This window comes from Triticum aestivum, chromosome 7B (genome assembly GCF_018294505.1).
Source record: "Triticum aestivum cultivar Chinese Spring chromosome 7B, IWGSC CS RefSeq v2.1, whole genome shotgun sequence".
NCBI lineage: Eukaryota > Viridiplantae > Streptophyta > Magnoliopsida > Poales > Poaceae > Triticum > Triticum aestivum.
In genome coordinates, this window is record NC_057813.1 from 657,226,489 (window position 1) to 657,239,856 (window position 13,368).

The following is a 13,368-nucleotide window of genomic DNA, read 5'->3' on the forward strand; positions in this document are numbered from 1 at the left end:
GTATTATTACCATATTAGCAGATCTTCTCATCATTTTGTAAAAACATGATTCTCTTCCTCGGGTTCAAGAATTTCTTCTTCACTTTAACTGTAGATCAGTGCTTCTTTGCCATATGAATAATAGTAAATTCTCCACATAGAAACAATGGATTGATGAAATAAGTGGCCCTATCAAATACAACTAAATCTCTTCCGGGTCATTTCTGACTTGCTGGACATTTGTTTAATTAATGTTGCACAACTATTACTTTGCCGGAAGCAAAATGCTTTGGACGCAGTCATTATCCTCCAATCCAAAGACACGAGCAGATGAATTTATTTTTTTGTTAGTATTCTAAAATAAATAAATTGGCAAGACATACAGAACAACCTAGCTCATTAAGTCTTACCTCTTCGTATGATGGTCAAACATCACACCTCATCTCATCTCTTCCGATGATTAGTCGCAGGTTAATCACAAAAACCATGATGTTGGACCAGCACAAAAAGGCGGAAATTAGGTTCAACATAATGATGCTCAAGGGAGGAAGGGACGGCAGGGAGGCTTAGGTGTGGTTACCTTTCGACGGACAGCAGCGGAGCCATGGACCGCTCACCCGCAACCCAACCTAAATGCCGCGGCGTCGTTGTTGAGTGTCCAGCAGATGAGGCGCCGGCCATCGTCGATCGCGTCCCTCCCTTTCCACTTCGCAGGCAGATCGACCGCATCGGCCGGCCACCGATTCACCCGCATCACGCGTGGCCACTGGATCTCCTCGCCGGCTGGATCGGGATCTACTTGTGGCACTAGATCCCCTTGCTCGCCTCGTCGCAATCCTCGAATCCCCTCGGCTTCGAGTGCCTCATCCTCTAGATATCCACCGATTTTTTTCCTTTTTACGGGCAAGGGAGCAGCAGCGAGCTAGCGACAGAGTCGGAACTCGTTGGAGTAAATGGGTTGTCTCAGTGGCCCAATTAACCAGAGGCCTCAGTTTTTTCTTCGGGAGCAGCAGCCCCTTAGGACAGCTGGGCCAGGATGCTACAGAAGTTGGGCCAGGACGCGAATGAAGCAGATCTAATGGCCAGGAATGATCGAAACGCAAATCTAGTGGCTGAAATCGTTGGTGGCGTGAGAAAGCTCGGATTAGGTGCAGTTATACTATCCTTAATTAAGGATCTGAACAAATGATTTTCCACCAAACAAACCAACTAGCATCAACTACAAGGAGTAATCAACACTACTAGCAACCCACAGGTACCAATTTGAGGTTTTGATACAAAGATTGGATACAAGAGATGAACTAGGGTTTGAGAGGAGATGGTGCTGGTGAAGATGTTGATGGAGATTGACCCCCTACCGATGAGAGGATCAATGGTGATGACGGTGGTGATGATTTCGCCCTCCCGGAGGGAAGTTTCCCCGGTAGAACAGCTTCACCGGAGCCCTAGATTGGTTCCGCCAAGGTTCCGCCTCGTGGCAGAGGAGTTTTGTCCCGTAAGCTTGCTTATGATTTTTTCTAGGGTAAAAGACTTCATATAGCAGAAGATGGGCACCATAGGGCTGCCAGGGATCCCACGAGGCAAGGGGGCGAACCAAGGGGGTAGGGCACGCCCCCCACCCTCGTGGCCAGGGTGTGGGCCCCCTCTGGTACTTCTTTCACTCAATATTTATTATTAATTCCAAAAATGACTTTCATGGAGTTTCAGGACTTTTGGAGCTATGCAGAATAGGTTTCCAATATTTGCTCCTTTTCCAGCCCAAAATCCCAGCTGCCGGCTTTCTCCCTCTTTATGTAAACCTTGTAAAATAAGAGAGAATAGCCATAAGTATTGTGACATAACGTGTAATAACAGTCCATGATGCAATAAATATCGATATAAAAGCATGATGCAAAATGGATGTATCAGGCACCCTACCGAAGGGGGGATCCATCACCGGTGGCCATCTTCATCATCCCGGTGCTGTCCACGACGAGGAGGGAGTAGTTCACCCTCGGGGCTAAGGATATGTACCAGTAGCTATGTGTTTGATCTCTCTCTCATGTACGATCTTGATGTACCGCGAGCTTTGCTATTATAGTTGGATCTTATGATGTTTCACTCCCTCTACTTTCTTGTAATAGATTGAGTTTTCCCTTTGAAGTTATCTTATCAAATTGAGTCTTTAAGGATTTGAGAACACGATGTATGTCTTGCATGTGCTTATCTGTGGTGGCAATGGGATATTCACGTGATCTACTTGATGTATGTTTTGGTGATCAACTTGCGGGTTCAGTGACCTTGTGAACTTATGCATAGGGGTTCGCACACGTTTTTGTCTTGACTCTCCAGTAGAAACTTTGGGGCACTCTTTGAGGTTCTTTGTGTTGCTTGAATAGATGGATCTGAGATTGTGTGATCCATATCATATAATCATACCGGCGGATACTTGAGGTGACATTGGAGTATCTAGGTGACATTAGGGTTTTGGTTGATGTGTGTCTTAAGGTGTTATTTTACTACGAACTCTAGGGATGTTTGTGACACTTATAGGAATAACCAAATGGATTGATCGGAAAGAATAACTTTGAGGTGGTTTCATACCCTACCATAATCTCTTCGTTTATTCTCCGCTATTAGTGACTTTGGAGTGACTCTTTGTTGCATGTTGAGGGATTTTTATATGATCTAATTATGTTATCATTGTTGAGAGAACTTGCACTAGTGAAAGTATGAACCCTAGGCCTTGTTTTGAAGCATTGCAATGCCATTTTCACCCACTATTGTTACTTGCTACCTTGCTATTTTTTTTATTTTCAGATTACAAAAACTTATATCTACCATCCATATTGCACTTGTATCACCATCTCTTCGCCGAACTAGTGCATCTATACAATTTACCATTGTCTTGGGTGTGTTGGGGACACAAGAGACTCTTTGTTATTTTGTTGCAGGGTTGTTTGAGAGAGACCATTGATGACCCACAAGTAAAGGGGATCTATCATAGTCCTTTCGATAAGTAAGAGTGTCGAACCCAACGAGGAGCAGAAGGAAATGACAAGTGGTTTTCAGTAAGGTATACTATGCAAGCAATGAAATTATTGGTAACAAATAGTTTTGTGATAAGATAGTTCGTAATGAGTAACAAGTAACAAAAGTAACAAGGTGCAGCAAGGTGGCCCAATCCTTTTTGTAGCAAAGGACAAGCCTAGACAAACTCTTATATAAAGCAAAGCGCTTCCAAGGACACATGGGAATTATCGTCAAGCTTGTTTTCATCATGCTCGTATGATTCACATTCATTACTTTGATAATTTGATATGTCGGTGGACCGGTGCTTGGGTACTACCCTTGGACAAGCATCCCACTTATGATTAACCCCTCTCGCAAGCATCTGCGACTACAAAAGAAGAATTAAGGTAAATCTAACCATAGCATGAAACATATGGATCCAAATCAGCCCCTTACGAAGCAACACATAAACTAGGGTTTAAGCTTCTGTCACTCTAGCAACCCATCATCTACTTATTACTTTCCAATGCCTTCCCCTAGGACCAAACAATGTTGAAGTGTCATGTAGTCGACGTTCACATAACACCACTAGAGGAGAGACAACATATATCTCATCAAAATATTGAATGAATACCAAATTCACATGACTACTTATAACAAGACTTCTCCCATGTTCTCAGGAACAAACGTAACTACTCACAAATCATATTAATATTCATAATCAGAGGGGTATTAATATGCATAAAGGATCTGAACATATGATCTTTCACCAAATAAACCAACTAGCATCAACTACAACAAGTAATCAACACTACTAGCAACCCACAGGTGCCAATCTGAGGTTTTGAGAGAAAGATCGGATACAAGAGATGAAATAGGGCTTGAGAAGATATGGTGTTAGTGAAGGTGTTGATGGAGATTGACCCCCTCTAGATGAGAGGATCGATGGTGATGACGATGGTGACGATTTCCCCCTCCCAAAGGGATGTTTCCACGGCAAAACAGCTCCGCCAGAGCCCTAGATTGGTTCCGCCCAGGTTCCGCCTCAAGAAGGCGACGCTTCGTCCTGAAAGCTTCCTTATGATTTTCTCCAGGGTAAAAGACACCATATAGCAGAAGATGGGCATTGGGGGCCTGCCAGGTGGCCCACGAGGCAAGGTGCGCGCCCAGGGGGTTGGGCGCACCCTCCAACCTTGTGGACGGTGGGTGCCCCCCCTCTGGTGCTCTATTCACCCAATATTTTAAATATATTCCAAACTGACTTTCGTGGAGTTTCGGGACTTTTGGAGTTGTGCAGAATAGGTCTCTAATATTTGCTCCTTTTCTAGCCAGAATTCCAACTGCCGACATTCTCTCTCTTCACATAAACCTTGTAAAAATAAGATAGAAAGGCATAATTATTGTGACATAATGTGTAGTAACATCCCATAATGCAATAAATATTGATATAAAAGCATGATGCAAAATGGACGTATCAACTCCCCCAAGCTTAGACCTCGCTTGTCCTCAAGCGGAAGCCGATATCAAAAAATATATCCACATGTTTAGAAATAGAGGTGTCGATAAAATAAAATACGGACATGAGGGCGTCATGACCATTTTTAGAACAACAACATATATATTGTCATATGATTTCTTATGCTTAAGTAACAATCTATTCACAATGTAAAGTATGAATCAGAAACTTCATTGAAAACTAACAAACTATAATCTTAGTCATTGAAGCAATTGCAATTTATCATACATCGGAAAGAGTCAATATAAGAGCTTTTCAGCAAGTCCACATACTCAACTATCATTTAGTCTTTTACAATTTCTAACACTCACGTGATACTTATGGGTATGAATTTCAAGCGGACACAGAGAAAGATAGGGGCTTACACTTTTGCCTCCCAACCTTTTACCTCAAGGGTAATGTCAACAATAATACTTTATGAAAACCTACATCCAATTGGATATATATATATATATATATATATATATATATCTGTGTGTGTGTGTGTGTGTGTGTCAGGATCTTTCCAACACATAGTGCTTGCCAAAGGATAAAGTGTAAAAAGGAAAGGTGAAGATCACCATGACTCTTGTATAAGGTAGAAGACAAAAATAAAAGATAGGCCCTTCGCATAGGGAAGCAGAGGTTGTCATGCGCTTTTATGGTTGTATGCACAAAATCTTAATGCAAAAGAACATCACTTTATATTGCCACTTGTGATAGGGACCTTTATTATGTAGTCCGTTGCTTTTATTTCTTTCATATCACAAGCTCGTATAAAGCTTATTTTCTTCACACTAATAAGTCATACATATTTAAAGAGCAATTTTTATTTCTTCCATATCACAATCTCTCTATTACTCAATTCTACTTGACCACTAGACTGTGGATGGTATGGTGATGCAATTCTATAAATAACATCATACTTAGCAAGCATTTTATGAAAAGCACCATGAATAAAATGTGAACCACCATCAGTCATTAAGTATCTAGGGACTCCAAACCTCAGAAAATAACTTCTTTAAGCATCTTAATAGAAGTGTTATGATCAGCACTACTAGTTGAAATAGCATCTACCCACTTAGTAATGTAATCAACAGCAACTAAAATATGTGTATGCCCATTAGAGGAAGGAAAAGATCCCATATAATCAAAGCCCCAAACATCAAATGGTTCAATGACAAGTGAATAGTTCATAGGCATTTCTTGACGTCTACTAATATTACCAATTCTTTGACATTCATCACAAGACAAGACAAGCTTACAGGCATCTTTGAAGAGAGTAGGCCAATAAAAACCGTATTCCAATACCTCATGTGCAGTTCTATCTCCGGCATGGTGTCCTCCATATGCCTCGGAATGACACTTGCGTAGGATATGTTCCTATTCATGCTTAGGTACACAATGTCTAATAACACCATCTACTCCTTCTTTATAAAGGTGTGGGTCATCCCAGAAGTAATTTCTTAAATCATAGAAAAACTTTTTCTTTTACTGGTATGTGAAACTAGGTGGTATAAATTTAGCAACAATGTAATTAGCATAATCAGCATACATGGAGCAGTAGGAGAAGCATTTATGACAGCTAATTTTTCATCGGGAAAGCTATCATCAATAGGTAGTTGGTCATGAAGAACATTCTCTAACATAGACACGTTGTCCGCAACGGGGTTCTCAGCTCCCTTTCTATCAATAATATGCAAATCAAATTCTTATAGCAAGAGAACCCATCTAATAAGTCTAGGTTTAGCATCTTTCTTTTCAATAAGGTATTTAATAGCAGCATGATTAGTGTGAACAGTTACTTTGGAATCAACAATATAAGGTCTGAACTTATCACAAGCAAATACAACTGCTAAAAATTATTTTTCAGTGGTAGCATAATTTCTCTGGGCACCGTCTAGAGTTCTACTAGCATATTGGATAACATTTAATTTCTTATCAACTCTTTGTCCTAGAACAGCACCTACAACATAATCACTAGCATCGAGCATAATTTCAAAAGGTAAATTCCACTGAACAATAGGGGCAGAAATCAAGGCTTTCTTAAGTATTTCAAATGCTTCTACACAATCGTCATCAAAGACAAAAGGAACAACTTTTTGTAAGAGATTAGTAAGAGGCCTAGAAATTTTTTAGCAGTCTTTAATGAACCTCCTATAAAAACCGGCGTGACCAAGGAAACTTCTTATACCTTTGATGTCCTTAGGACACGACATCTTTTCAACAGCATCAACTTTAGCTTTATCAACTTCAATACCTCTTTCAGAAATTTTATGCCCCAAGACTATACCTTCATTAACCATAAAGTGGCACTTCTCCCAATTCAAGACAAGATTAGTTTCTTCACATCTCTGCAAGATTCGATCAAGGTTGCTTAAGCAATCATCAAAAGAAGTTCCATACATGGAGAAATCATCCATGAAAACCTCAACAATCTTTTCACAGAAGTCAGAGAATATAGCAGTCGTACATCTTTGAAAGGTAGCAGGTGCATTACATAAACCAAAAGGCATATGTCTATAAGCAAAGGTACCGAAAGGGAAAGTGAAAGTGGTCTTATCTTGATCCTCTTTTGACACGGGTATTTGAGAGAAACCAGAATAACCATCTAGAAAGAAAAAATGTGTATGTTTAGATAGTCTTTCTAGCATTTTATCAATAAAAGGTAAAGGGTAATGATCTTTTCTAGTAGCTTTATTTAATTTGCGGAAATCAATTACCATTCTATAACCTATAACAATTCTATGTGGGATCAATTCATCCTTATCTTTAGGAACACCGGTAATACCTCCCTTCTTAGGGACACAATGGACATGACTTACCCATTGACTATCAGCAACAGGATAAATTATACATGCCTCCAGAAGCTTTAATATTTCATTTCTTACCACTTCTTTCATCTTAGGATTTAACTGTCGTTGGTGATCAAGAACTTGTTTAGCATCTTTCTCCAGTTTTATTTTGTGCTGGCATAGAGTGAGACTAATGCCCTTAAGACCATCAAGAGTATATCCAATAGCATCACGGTGCTTCTTTAGAGTTTTCAATAATTTCTCTTCTTCATGCTCTGAAAGGTTAGCACTAATAATAACATGATATATCTTGTTTTCATCAAGATAAGCATATTTAAGAGTATCAGGTAATTGTTTAAGCTCAAACACAGGATCACCCTTGGGTGGAGGAGGATCCCCTAGGATTTCAATAGGCAAGTTGTGTTTCAAAATAGGTCCCTATTTAAATAATACTTCATCTATTTCCCTTCTTTCATTCATAAACATATCATTTTCATTGTCTAGCAAATATTGTTCTAAAGGATCATTAGGAGGACGACCATAGAAGCAAGACCAATAATTTCATCTTTACTAGGAAATTCTTTATCATGGGGTTGTCTACGGATTTTAGAAAAATTAAAATCATGAGACATATCCCCTAACCCAATAGTAACAATATCTTTTTCACAGTCTATCCTAGCATTAACAGTAGTCAAGAAGGGTCTACCAAATATAATGGGACAAAAGTCATCTTGTGGGGAACCAAGAACAAGAAAATCAGTAGGATATTTAATTTTCCCACATAAGACATCAACATCTCTAATAATCCCAATAGGTGAAATAGTATCTCTATTGGCAAGCTTAATAGTAACATCAATACCTTCTATTTCAGCAGGTGCGATATCATGCATAATTTCTTCGTATAAGGGATGAGGTATTGCACTTGCACTAGCACCCATATCACATAAGCCATGATAACAATGATATGCTATTTTAACAGAAACAACACGCATGCCAACAACAGATCTATGTTTATTTTAGTATCGGGTCTAGCAATTCTAGCAGCTTCATCACAGAAGTAAATAACATGTCCATCAATATTATCGACCAAGAGATCTTTAACCATAGCAATACTAGGTTCAACTTTAATTTGCTCAGGGGGTGTAGGTGTTCTAGCATTACTCTTATGAACCACAGTTGAAGCTTTAGCATGATCCTTTATTCTAATAGGGAAAGGTGGTTTCTCAATATAAGCAGTAGGAACAATGGGATCAACATTATAACTAATAGTGTTTTCTTCAACTTTAATAGGTTCTACTACTTTTACTTCAATAGTAGGATGATATTTAAACCACTTCTCCTTAGGGAGATCAACATGAGTAGCAAATGATTCACAGAAAGAAGCTACTATCTCAGAGTCAAGTCCATGTTCAGTGCTAAATTCACAAAAAGCATTGGTATCCATAAAAGATTTAACACAATCAAACTTAGGTATTATACCTGACTCCTTACCTTTGTCCAGTTCCCAATCTTCAGAGTTGCGTTTAATTCTTTCCAATAAATCCCATCTGAATTCAATAGTCTTCATCATAAAAGAACCAGTACAAGAAGTATCGAGCATGGAGCAATTGTTGAGAGAAAGCCGAGCATAAAAATTGAATAATAATTTCTCTTGAGAGCTCATGATTGGGGCATGAATATAACATTGAATTAAGCCTCCCCCAAGCTTGAGTGAAACTTTCTCCTTCGCGAGGCCAAAAATTATATATATAATTACGATCACGATGAACCAGATGCATAGGATAAAACTTCTGATGAAATTCCAATTTCAACCGGTTGTAGTTCCATGATCCAATATCATCACATAGCCTAAACCATGTGAATGCCTTTCCCTTCAGATATAAAGGGAAGATCTTCTTCTTGATAACATCCTCGGGCATACATGCAAGCTTAAATAATCCATAAACTTCATCCACATAGATTAGATGCATATCGGGATGTAATATTCCATCTCCTAAAAGGATTAGCTAGTAGTTTCTGTTGGAAATATGCCCTAGAGGCAATAATAAAGGGATTATTATTATACTTCCTTGTTCATGATAATTGTCTTTTATTCATGTTATAATTGTATTATCCAGAAATCATAATACACGTGTGAATACATAGACCACAACATGTCCCTAGTGAGCCTCTAGTTGACTAGCTCGTTGATCAACAGATAGTCATGGCTTCCTGACTATGGACATTGGATGTCATTGATAACGAGATCACATCATTAGGAGAATGATGTGATGGACAAGACCCAATCCTAAGCATAGCACAAGATAGTGTAGTTCGTTTGCTAGAGCTTTTCCAATGTCAAGTATCTTTTCCTTAGACCATGAGATCGTGTAACTCCCGGACATCGTAGGATTGCTTTGGGTGTACCAAACGTCACAACGTAACTGGGTGACTATAAAGGTATACTACGGGTATCTCCAAAAGTGTCTGTTGGGTTGACACGGATCGAGACTGGGATTTGTCACTCTGTATGACGGAGAGGTATCTCTGGGCCCACTCGGTAATGCATCATCATAATGAGCTCAAAGTGACCAAGTGTCTGGTCATAGGATCGTGCATTACGGTACGAGTAAAGTGACTTGCCGGTAACAAGATTGAACGAGGTATTAGGATACCGACGATCGAATCTCGGGCAAGTAACATATCGATTGACAAAGGGAATTGTATACGGGGTTGCTTGAATCCTCGACATCGTGGTTCATCCAATGAGATCATCGAGGAGCATGTGGGAGCCAACATGGGTATCCAGATCCCATTATTGGTTATTGGCCGGAGAGCCATCTCGGTCATGTCTACGTGTCTCCCGAACCCGTAAGGTTCGGTGACGCTAGGGTTGTATAGATATAAGTATGCAGGAAACCGAAAGTTGTTCCGAGTCTCGGATGACATCCCGGATGTCACGAGGAGTTCCCGAATGGTCCGGAGGTAAAGAATTATATATGGGAAGTCGAGTTTCGGCCATCGGGAAAGTTTCGAGGGTCACCGGTATTGTACCGGGACTACCGAAAGGGTCCCGGGGGTCCACAGGGTGGGGCCACCTATCCCGGAGGGGCCCATGGGCTGAAGTGGGAGGGGAACCATCCCCTGGTGGGCTGGTGGGCCCCCCCTTGGGCCCTCCTGCGCCTAGGGTTGGGAACCCTAGGGGAGGGGGCGCCTCCACTTGCCTTGGGGGGCAAGGAACCCCCCTGGCCGCCGGCCCCCTAGGAGATCCCATCTCCTAGGGCTGGCGCCCCCCCTGGGGACCCTATATAGAGAGGGGGGAGGGAGGGGAGACTTACCCTTGCAATTGGCGCCTCCCTTCCCCCTTGCTACACCTCTCCCTCCCGCAGACGCTTGGCGAAGCCCTGCCGGGATCCCTGCTGCATCCACCACCACGCCGTCGTGCTGCTGGATCTTCATCAACCTCTCCTTCCCCCTTGCTGGATCAATAAGGAGGAGACGTCACACTGACCGTACGTGTGTTAAACGCGGAGGTGCCGTCCGTTTGGCGCTAGGATCTCCGGTGATTTGGATCACGACGAGTACGACTCCCTCAACCCCGTTCTCTTGAACACTTCCGCTCGATCTACAAGGGTATGTAGATGCACTCCTCTCTCTCATTGCTAGATGAACTCATAGATTGATCTTGGTGAAACCGTAGGAATTTTTTTTTCTGCAACGTTCCCCAACAGTGGCATCATGAGCTAGGTCTATGCGTAGTTCTCTTTGCACGAGTAGAACACAAATTTGTTGTGGGCGTAGATGTTGTCAACTTTCTTGCCACTACTAGTCTTATTTTGCTTCAGTGGTATTGTGGGATGAAGCGGCCTGGACCGACCTTACACGTACGCTTACGTGAGACAGGTTCCACCGACTGACATGCACTAGTTGCATAAGGTGGCTAGCGGGTGTCTGTCTCTCCCACTTTAGTTGGAGCGGATTCGATGAAAAGGGTCCTTATGAAGGCTAAATAGAAGTTGAAAAATCACGTTGTGGCTTTTTCGTAGGTAAGAAAACGTTCTTGCTAGAACCCTATTGCAGCCACGTAAAAGATGCAACAACAATTAGAGGACGTCTAACTTGTTTTTGCAGCAATTGTTTGTGATGTGATATGGCCAAAAAGTTGTGATGAATGATGAATGATATATTTTGATGTATGAGATCATGTTCTTGTAATAGGAATCACGACTTGCATGTCGATGAGTATGACAACCGGCAGGAGCCATAGGAGTTGTCTTAATTATTGTATGACCCGCGTGTCAATGATTTAACGCCATGTAATTACTTTACTTTATTGCTAAACCGTTAGCTATAGTAGTAGAAGTAATAGTTGGCGATCAACTTCATGGAGACAGATGATGGAGATCATGATGATGAAGATCATGATGATGAAGATCATGATGATGAAGATCATGGTGTCATGCCGGTGACGAAGATGATCATGGAGCCCCAAAGATGGAGATCAAAGGAGCTATATGATATTGGCCATATCATGTCACTACTATTTGATTGCATGTGATGTTTATCATGTTTTTGCATCTTGTTTACTTAGAACGACGGTAGTAAATAAGATGATCCCTCATAATAATTTCAAGAATTTGTCCCCCCTAACTGTGCACCGTTGCGAAAGTTCGTTGTTTCGAAGCACCACGTGATGATCGGGTGTGATAGATTCTAGCGTTCACATACAACGGGTGTAAGACAGGTTTACACATGCAAAACACTTAGGTTAACTTGACGAGCCTAGCATGTACAGACATGGCCTCGGAACACAAAGACCAAAAGGTCGAACATGAGTCGTATGGAAGATACGATCAACATAGAGATGTTCACCGATGATGACTAGTCCGTCTCACGTGATGATCGGACACGGCCTAGTCGACTCGGATCATGTAACACTTAGATGACTAGAGGGATGTCTAATCTGAGTGGGAGTTCATTAAATAATTTGATTAGATGAACTCAGTTATCATGAACTTAGTCTAAAACCTTTGCAAATATGTCTTGTAGATCATATGGCCAACGCTGGTGTCAACATGAACTTCAACGCGGTCCAAGAGAAAACCAAGCTGAAAGATGATGGCAGCAACTATAAGGACTGGGTCCGGAACCTGAGGATCATCCTCATAGCTGCCAAGAAAGCATATGTCCTAGAAGGACCGCTAGGTGAAGCACCCATCCCAGAGAACCAAGACGTTATGAACGCTTGGCAGTCACGTGCTGATGATTACTCCCTCATTCAGTGTGACATGCTTTACAGCTTAGAACCAGGGCTCCAAAAGCGTTTTGAGCAACACGGAGCATATGAGATGTTCGAGGAGCTGAAAATGGTTTTCCAAGCTCATGCCCGGGTCGAGAGATATGAAGTCTCCGACAAGTTCTATAGTTGTAAGATGGAGGAAAATAGTTCTATCAGTGAGCACATACTCAAAATGTCTGGGTTGCACAACCGCCTGTCCCAGCTGGACATTAACCTCCCGGACGAGGCGGTCATTGACAGAATCCTTCAGTCGCTCCCACCGAGCTACAAGAGCTTTGTGATGAACTACAATATGCAGGGGATGGTGAAAAATATTCCTGAAGTATTTTCAATGCTGAAGTCAGTAGAGGTAGAAATCAAAAAGGAACATCAAGTGTTGATGGTCAATAAAAACACTAAGTTCAAGAAAGGCAAGGGTAAGAAGAACTTCAAGAAGGACGGCAAGGATGTTGCCGCACCCGGTAAGCCTGTTGCCGGGAAGAAGTCAAAGAATGGACCCAAGCCTGAGACTGAGTGCTTTTATTGCAAAGGGAAGCGTCACTGGAAGTGGAACTGCCCCAAATACTTAGCGGACAAGAAGGCCGGCAACACTAAAGGTATATGTTATATACATGTAATCGATGTGTACCTTACCAGTACTCGTAGTAGCTCCTGGGTATTTGATACCGGTGCCATTGCTCATATTTGTAACTCAAAGCAGGAGCTACGGAATAAGCGGAGACTGGCGAAGGACGAGCTGACGATGTGCGTCAGGAATGGTTCCAAGGTCGATGTGATCGCCGTCGGCACGCTACCTCTACATTTACCTACGGGATTAGTTTTAAACCTCA